Consider the following 5,845-nt stretch of genomic DNA (forward strand, 5'->3'; position numbering starts at 1 on the left):
AAGAGAAATAAGGGTCATTTATTTTCTTAGATATTCGGACATGAAGTCTATGAGGTCCTAAGGTCATTCATTTTCAACATTACCCAGTGACGACGCTTTACTTATGGTTGGGTAGTGATTTCACTATTTGAGACTTGTTAACCTAAAATCTCTCAATTGCTATATCTCAAACACATTAACAAAATCTCTAATTCATTCTAGACACCTAGTTGATCATATGACTAGTGAAAAATCTAAAATTCTACTTCAGGGCCACTGTAATTGTCACACCCAAGTAGGTTTCATTACTTACAAGTCAAGGCAAGAAAATAAAAATAAAAAGAGCTATGCCAAATTCATCTCAAGGCAAAAGAGAAATGATATATAATTGAAATATCAAGTATACAAATGCAACCAAAAGTTTGACTATGGGAACATGTGAGTAACTCCATCAGGGATATGAATGCCTGTTGGCAATGGAGCAATATTTGAGAAATTACAGTCTATAACCTCATCGAAGCTCTAAAAGCTTCCTAGCAGCGAGGCTCTATTTGGGATGCTTTTGAAGTTAGGATAATCCAGGTAGCTACTCATGTCCGATGCTAAGGATCTTTAGTGAACACAAGAGCAGGAATTAACTCATCTGCACACACATGAGCAAAAGAAGATCAAAGTTTCAAGAACCAATGGGGAAGTTTTCTACGTCTCCATTTGTAAATCCTAGACACTAAGTGTGTTGAGTTGAATGTTCCAAAGGGCCGTAGGGATTGATTGACTGCTTATCTATGAAATGTTTTGCACCTCCATTTCAATTGGTGTATTACTAATGCTAAAACAAACACAATCAACCTTGTTCGAATAGGAAAGACATCTTCATCATGCATATTGCATTAACATAGGTCATTTCAAAAATTCATTTGTATCCACATGCATTATGCAGATCATCATGTCATACAGGTCTCCACACTGGGGGCATAACTGAAAAAATCCTAAAAAGTCATATAAAGTCCAAAAAAAAACCTAAAAATCATGTAAAGTCCAGAAAAAATCATAAAAATCATATAACGTCCCTCAAAATCCAAAAAACACTGAAAAAATTGAAATACCAGAAACATTCATATAATGTCCTTCGAAAATATCCAAAAACAGTGAAAACCAATAAATACCAAAAACATCCATATAATGCCTAGAAAAATCAACCAAAACATCTACAAAATGTCTTGAAAAAATCAATCAAAAACATTCAAATATCGATCTACATAATCCAAAAATATCAAAAAAGATTTTGGAAAAGAACTAAAAATCGAAAATCAATCAATCAAAAAACTTGCAATAAAATGTCTTGTGAGAAACAAATACCCTAGCAGATATCCAGCAAACGCTTCACACAAAGTTAACAAAGGATACGACTATCCAGTCAAATATCTGCAATCAACTGATCAAACTATCTTATCAATCGTATCATATCCATATCAAGTGATCATTATCTTGTCTTAAACTGTCACAACCCTCCTTTATCACTTTTGGATTTAAATCACAATTTTATTTTATCTTTGGATAAGCTATTTAAAAGATTGAATAAATGTTATAAAAAGAATAAAAAATAATAACACACACACACACATGGAAAATATATATTATTTTTATTTATTTAATTTCCACATCCAATTATGGCACATATTGTAGGAAGAATAAGAAGCTTCTAGAGGATTCTCCACCACCTTGCATGTAACTCCTCCACTAGGTCTAATCAATTTGCATGAATTCCAAAATTGGGAAAGAATCTCCTTTTTTAATTAAATTTTCTAGATAGTGGAATGAGGGAATTTTTTTTATAAATTTATATGCAAGTTTCAAAGAGGGGAGTTGATTATGTTATGAAGGAAATTTTCCAAGTTTTAGAGATAGATCTTTTTGGTAGTCTCATTTTCGTTGCAGGAATTTTAAGTTGTTGTTTAGGATTTCTCTCAAGTTGCAAGGAAGGATCATAAGGGTAGCTAGTGGATTCAACATCAAGCTCTATAAACCAGGTTCTCTCCTCATTGTTTATCTTTATATTTACTTATGAGGAATTCGTATTAACAATATTTATAGATCTTCCTTTATATAAAGAAACTCTTTTATTTGATTTTAAATCTTTTATTTGAGGATAAATAGCAATGATGATGCTTTCATATAGTGCATGTAAAATATAGTTATTTAAATTATTGTATTTCCCTCAAGAAAATATGCACATGATCTTGCTTTTGTTTTTCTTCCAAAAATTTTAGCAAAAGAAAATCATATTCCTTTATTTGTTTAAAATATATTTTTCTGAAATCAAAATTCTTCCTGTGTGATTTGAATCTTTATTCCTCCCTCTGATTCTTTTATTTGGTTCTTCGAATGGAAATCTGAATCTCATTCTTTAATCCCTCTATGATTATCTTTAAAATATCGCTATGATTATCTTTATAATTTCTCTGTGATTATCTTTAAAATCTCTATGTGATTATCTTTAAAATCTCTTGCTGTGATTATCTTTAAAATTTCTCTGTGATTATCTTTAAAATCTCTCTGTGATTATCTTTAAAATCTTTCTGTGATTAAAATTTCTCTGTGATTATCTTTAAAATCTCTCTGTGATTATCTTTAAAATCTCCTTGTGATTATCGTTAAAATTTCTTTGTGATTATTTTTAAAATCTCTTTGTGACTATTTTAATCTCTTTGTGAATATTAATTAAAATAAAATCTCTTTGTGAAATGAGTTGAATAAAACCTCTGAATAAAATCTCTATGAAATGAGTTGAATAAAATCTCTGTGAAATGAGTTGAATAAAATCTTTGTGAAATGAGCTGAATAAAATCTCTTTGTGAATATTGGTTGAAACTTTGTGAATATCAGTTGAATAAAATCCTCCTGTGAATACCGGAAAACTAATTCTAGAAGTAAACAATCCCTCTGTGAAATCTGGAAATAAACCTCCTCCCTGTGAATGCTGAAATTTCATAAATGAATACCCTCTTTGTTTATATGTCATTAAATAATTGAAAATGTAAACTATATATATAAAGTTTGTGTCAAATGTTAAAATTTATTAATGTTACATTATATTAAAATCATTCCAAACGTTAAAATATATTAATGTTGCATAATGGAACGGTTTTCAAAAATTTACGGAGGTGTACAGGGGCGGTGGTTATTGTAACTGCCGAAGGGGACAGTGGTACCCCCCACTACCCCCGCGGTCACTTTCACGATAGTGGCTGCAGGGGAGTGGACGGGACCACGGTGTCCCCTCAACCCTGCGGGCCTACGCAAGCAAGATTGCAGGGGTGATGGGACCCACGGTCCCCACTCCCCCCTATTTGCTAATAAAACAATAAAAAGAAATGCGCTTATTTCATTTTTGTAAATAGTTTTTTTTTATATATTCTTTTTTTTATTTTGCAAATTAAAATTTTTAATGATTATTTTGGGGTTAAATTTCAAGTTAATTGCTAACAATTAATTTTGTTTAAATTTAAAGTTTAATTGTTAATAATTGCAATTTAGGAAATATTAAATTCTTTCCTTAGTATAAATTTTAAGTTGTTGAATTTAACTTAGAAAAGTTATAAATATCGGGGATTATTGTGTAGTGAATTCATGATTAAAGTATCCTTGGTAAATTTTATATTCGTAAATTATATTGTATCAAATTCTTTTAATTAGAGTTATTCATTCCATTTAAGATCCATTGGCCACTTAGTTGGCCTTTAGCAATTAATTCACATTAATATGATTTGAATCGATTGCCTAAATTAATCACTATTTTTGGATTGCTTAATCATGCACGCAAGTTACACTATTCTTATATCATGCAAATTACTTATAGATTAATTACATTTATTGACGTTTTCATGCAAGTTGCACTATTCGTATAACATGCAAATTACTTATAGATCAATTACATTTATTAGCGTTTTTCATGCAAGTACACATGTAATTACTAATATGCAAGTTTCATGATGGTCATTGTTATGCAAAGTTATATTTCAAGTTTTGAATAATAAATAATGTTAGTTATGGTTTTTCAAGTAATTATTTCAAGTAATTGAGCTTTGCAATGTCTAAATTCATAATTATTTTTCAAGCACGATGTTTATAATAAGTTACAAAATTAAATAAAGGAAGATGGAAACCTAAACCTAGTAGCGTTCGGTATAGACGATGCCTCTGGGTCACGCTTATGGGTAATGTCATCATGTTGAACTGCTGCACTTAATGCCTAATAAAGCTACATCAATGACATCTATGGCATCGTCCCTATAAATCATCGGGGAGTAATAAGGGACACTTGGAAGTTAAAATCCAAGGGGTGGGTAATCCCTCTTGGATCGATAATCTAATAAAATGATTTTTAAATGATTTTTCATCCGTTGAGTTAAACCATAGTAAACCCCCTTTAGGGTTGGTTAAGTAAAAATGCTTTTATGGAATTGATTTTTGAAGACATATTTTTGTCGATCGGCAATGGGTCAAGGGTGGCTCTTATGATAAGAATTAGGATCTAGTTATTTTAGGCCACAAGCAATAGGCCATCTTGAGCTTTTGCTTAAGTTCTACCATCATGGGTAGCAACCGCAGAGAAACTGTCTGGGACATTGACCCTAGAAAGGGTTGCATACCCACTAATCAGTTTACATCTAACCATAGAGTAGAAAATAGAACTACATATTTTACGCCTTGATCTTGTGCCGAAGTGGGTATGTAGGCAATCTTGGGAAGGAGTTGTCCCTCATACTTAGGCATTCGTGGGTGGGGTCTAGGCTTGGTAAAAGTAAGATTGATTAAGGATCCTATTTGAAAGATAAGAAAATTAAATTGGAAAAAGCAATTCAATGCATACTCAGAAGGAATCCCATATGGATTCGCTTGACTTTCCAAGGCTTTAAGCCAAATTCCAAGGCGAAACTCAAGCTTGTATTATGTTGTTTAATTACTCCTAAGGACGGCGACCTCAGTGCACTTCTGTTAGAAGAGTGTAGTACTTAGTGAGTGGCTCAGGACCTGAATGGTCCCGATGAGTCTAAGTCTTTGGCTAGAGCACCTCCTATCCCATTTGGATAGATGCCTACCCCGCATGGGTAGATGCCTATCCCGTATTGGATAAATGAAATCTTATGTCCCATATGGACAAATGCCTAACCCGTATGGTTAGATGCTCATCCCGGATGGATGAATGCCTAATCCAAATGGATGGATGCGCAGAGTATGCGATTGAATCAAATACAATGATTAAATTAAACAAAAAAAAAAAGAATGGTCGATTTTGTTGAGTTAATTATGGTGGGTTATTACATGTGGTATCAAAGCCAAGTTTTAACTCTAGGCCTGGTACTCAATTCAATTTACACAACTAAGGGAATGTTTTGCAATGATAGAAATTAAATTTTAAAAATATTAAATCAAGAACTAATTAAGCATTTGCCAAGGGCAAGGGTACAATTTCCTGAGTTTGAACAAGGGTAGACCTCTATGTGGCACCCCTAGGATTATATGATATAATTATTGGAATGAGTTGGTTAACAGACCATCAAGATAATTTATAATTATACAACAAAGTTGTTGAATGTTTGGATGATGGGGGGAAAAAGGTCAAAATCCAAGGGAAGTTTAAACCCATTAATATAGAAACCATCTCAGCCATGCAATTAAAGAAGGAAAGGAGAAGAGGAGGCTTAATCTATATGGCTGAAATTGATGAAGGAAAAGAGGAAAATACACCAACCTTTAAAAATACCCCCTTCTTAAAAGAATTCAAGGATGTTTTTCCAAAAGAATTACCCTGCTTATCCCCTAAAAGGAAGTTTGACTTTTCTATCAAAGTTCTACCAGGAGC

This window comes from Cryptomeria japonica, chromosome 10 (genome assembly GCF_030272615.1).
Source record: "Cryptomeria japonica chromosome 10, Sugi_1.0, whole genome shotgun sequence".
Lineage (NCBI taxonomy): Eukaryota > Viridiplantae > Streptophyta > Pinopsida > Cupressales > Cupressaceae > Cryptomeria > Cryptomeria japonica.